This window comes from Bufo bufo, chromosome 6 (genome assembly GCF_905171765.1).
Source record: "Bufo bufo chromosome 6, aBufBuf1.1, whole genome shotgun sequence".
NCBI lineage: Eukaryota > Metazoa > Chordata > Amphibia > Anura > Bufonidae > Bufo > Bufo bufo.
Window position 1 is genome coordinate 321,305,032 of NC_053394.1, and position 4,047 is coordinate 321,309,078.

Sequence of the window (4,047 nt, forward strand, 5' to 3'; positions counted from 1 at the left end):
TGCTTCCCTACCACAGAGCGTGCCCCGGAGGATTTCGTGCTGTCCACCTCAACACTGTGCTGCCAGCCCAGGGAGGCTTTCTGCTAACCGTGAGTAAACTGATGAATTGTGTGTTATATTTTGGCCTCTCATCGGTCCACCGTGCACCTCACGTGTTGCCCCTGCGCTACTGGCTGGCTGCAGAGATAGGTGTCAGGTGTGGGCTGGTTCCAGTCCTTTAGTTAGGAGCCTCTGAAAAGAGTTTAGTAGTGAGTAGTCGGTTGGCCTGTGTGTGTACAATAGCCAGGGAAACACCATCCCTGTGAACCAAGAGTAGCCAAAAAAGTGCCTGTACTAAGTGCCATCCTAAGGATGATGGCCATTCTAACAAGACAGTGAAAGTAATGCTCACATTAGGCTGTGGACTTCACTGCACTAGGGATTGGGCCAGTGGCTTCTGGCTCCCTACACACTACTGAAACGAGCTGCCCATCCGTTGAAGGACTGAACCCCGCAGTTGGGCATTGCAGAATTTATTGCACCCCTTGGCCATTTGAAAATATTGCATTGTATATCAGGAAAAGGACTCATAACACCCCCTATACACAGCCTTTGGGAAAAGCTTACTGTAAGAAGGTACAAGGAATCATCGTGGATGATAGGTACGTGTCACCAAGGTTCCTGGCCTCGGTGGAGTAAGATCCGGTTTTTATGTGTCAGCAGCAGTGGCTGTTTGACACCTTGATACTTAGTATGGCTGTGATAGCTGATCCGGGACGGCTCTTAATGGGAGTAGTCAAAGTGCTGGGTGGGTGACTACTCCCCATGTACCAGGCAGGGTTTTGCCAGGCATATAAACCAGCTAGCACTGCCAGGTGGAGAGGATTACTTCTGTCTGACAGTGGAGCTCAGGAGGTCTGTGTGCTGTGATCTGAGGGCTGTGTTGGGATTCGCGGCTTGAGCCGGGCTGGAGGGCTTAGACCCCTGTGAGGGCGAACAGGCCGCCTAATGCCTGCCTGTGGACTTGACAAAGTAGCACTTCCAACAGGGTGTGAAGTAACACCCAGGAGAAAAGGTGACTGTTTTGTATATGAACCTTTCATGTGTGTGAATGATCACCACCAACTTGCGTTTTTGTTTTGCTTTCACGTGTGAATAAACACTGATGTTTTGAACCAAGAACTTGTACTTTGCCTCTGTGCGGCACCCGCTAATCCTAACTACCAGAGCGAATCCCCACATTTGGTGGAGGATGTGGGCAAGTGCATTGAGGCTGGCGTGAATGCCAATATATTTTGTTGGTTTGCATTTTTGGGCACGGTTGTATGTCGTACATCAAACCAGCGGTATTACAACCCGTACCCCATGAAAAAATGGAGGCTGTTGTGAAGGCCCTCGTGGAAGCTAATCTACAGCAGCGAGAGACCAACCTGCACCAACAGGAGGCTAATAAGCAACATCAAGAGACCAACCAGTTGCTGCTACAACACGTGATGGCTTTGCAGACAGCAGGAGCAACCCCAAGCGTCCACGATGTCCGAAAAACAGTCCGTGCAGCGATCCCTAAGATGGCACCCGCAGAAGACATCGAAACCTACCTGGTGATGTACGATAAAGTGGCCACCAGGACGATCAAGCGGCCAACTACCCAAAGGTAAAGGGTGAGATTTTGGCAAGACTGGGGGTAAATGTGTTGGTCCGGGCCCAGCGGGTACATCAGTGGTGGTTTAAGCTGTCTGAGCCCGCGAGACCCCAGTATTATGACTTACTCCACCTTTTACAAAAGTGGCTACAGCCTGATGTGCTGAGTCCCACGGCTATGCTGGATAGACTATTGGCTGACATATTCTGGAGGTTCTGGAGGGCGCTGCCACCCCCTCTTCAGCTCTGGATCGGTCAGGTGTCTCCTGGAAATGCCCTGGAAATTGTGGACCTGGTGGAAAGCTATGAGGCCACTAAGAATCTTAAGGGGTGTTCTTTCGGGAGGGGGGCAGGTAAACCCCAGAACTCCCCGCCCCAGGCCCAACGGTATGAGCCAGTGAAACCCACCTGTGCGGTTCCCACTATGGGCTGGACCCAGTTAATCTGCTGGCGGTGTCAGAAACCCGGCCATATAAGGGCTGAGTGTCTCCATTGGGTTGAGCCCATGGACACTAATTGTGGTTACCGTCAGTCACTGTATGCTATGAAACTGTGTGCACACAGGTACTCCGGAGGCTCTAGACCACTAGTGCCAGGTGGAAGTGAGAGACACTCAAGCTGAGGCACTGCTGGACTCAGGGAGCTTGGTGACCCTTCGTAAGGGCTACCCTAGTGCGGTCCGCTGAGTAAACTGGCCGGAAAGCTGGGGTGATGTGCATTCACGGAGACTTAAAAGGCTACCCAACAGCGCTGGTGACTAACCACGGTAGCCAGCAGGTGGACCACGAAGTGTCAGTCGCCGCAAACTTGCACTACAAACTCATAATAGGGAGAGACTTTCCGGGTTTCCCGGCCCTATGGTCGGTTGTTGGAGTGACTGGTACCACTGAGTCAGGGGTGAGCCCAGGAGATTGGCCTTGTTCAGGAGGACGGCCAGAAACTTGGGAACCTGAGGCCGAAGGGCAAGTAGTAAGGTTGACTGCCACCTCGGTGGAAGAGGGGGAGACAATCCTGCATAGGGTAATGGTGGGAGACATGGGGGAATTGCCACCGGGACCTGAGTTGGCAGACCTCAACGTCTCCGGGGAGAATTTCGGTACAGCCCAAAGCCGAGACCCAACCCTATCCCGGGCTTGGGAGAATGTGGTAATAGTTGATGGGCTACCCCAACAACCTGGGGCCGAGACGATGTTCCCCCATTTTGTGGTCAACCAGAATATGCTATATCGGTTAAACCAGCTGCTGGGTGAACCTATTGAACAGTTGGTGGTGCCCCGGGCTTATTGAAAACTCGTGTTAGAGTTAGCCCACCAACATGTTTTTGGGGGTCATCTGGGACTGCAGAAGACACAGGACCGGATACTACAACGGTTTTATGGCCCAGTGTGTTTAGAGAGGTGGATGACTTTTGTAAGTCTTGCCCGACCTGCCAAACAACTAGCCCCCAGCATTTGTTTTGCAGTCCCTTAGTGCCTCTCCCGATTATCAAGACTCCATTTGAAAGAATCGCTATGGATCTTGTAGGCCCAGTACCGAAGTCAGCTAGAGGGCACCAACATATCTTGGTAGTCCTAGACTACGCCACTCAGTACCCGGAGGCGGTGCCACTGCAACATACATCGGCCAAATTCATAGCAAAGGAGTTAATGGAGATGTTCTCCAGAATGGGGCTACCTAAAGAGGTTCTGACTAACCAGGGAACCCCTTTTATGTCCAAGGTCATGTGGGAACTCTGTAAGTTGCTGCACATAAAACAACTACGGACGTCCGTTTACCATCCGCAAACGGACGGTCTGGTAGAACAGTTTAACCAAACATAAAAAATATGTTGAAAAAGGTAGTCTCTAAAGATGAGAAGGACTGGGACCTCCTTCTGCCCTATGTTATGTTTGCAGTGTGAGAAGTGCCCCAGGCCTCTACCGGGTTCTCGCCCTTCAAACTTCTATATGGCAGACATCCAAGTGGTCTGTTGGATATAGCCAAAGAGGCGTGGGAGCAACAACCCACACCATATAAAAGCGTTTTTGAATATGTTACCCAGATGCAGGAACGTATGGAAAGTGTTGCCGCTGGTAAAAGAACATATGGAGGTAGCTCAGCGAGCTCAAAGTCGGGTGTATAATCGGCAGGCTCGGGTCCGGATCTTTAATCCAGGAGATCGGGTTTTGGTTCTGGTACCGACAATGGACAGTAGGTTACCGGCTAGGTGTCAGGGACCCTACGAGGTACTCGAAAAGGTTGGAGAAGTAAACTACAAGGTACACCAGCCAGGGCGCCGGAAGCCGGAGCAGGTGTACCATGTGAATTTGCTCAAACCTTGGAAAGATAGGGAAACCAGTACTGACGATAGCCCGCGGCCGAGTTTTCTAGGAGGAGAGGTTCCGGCCCCTGAGTCTGATGTAAGAGAAGCGGTTGCCACAGTGAAGA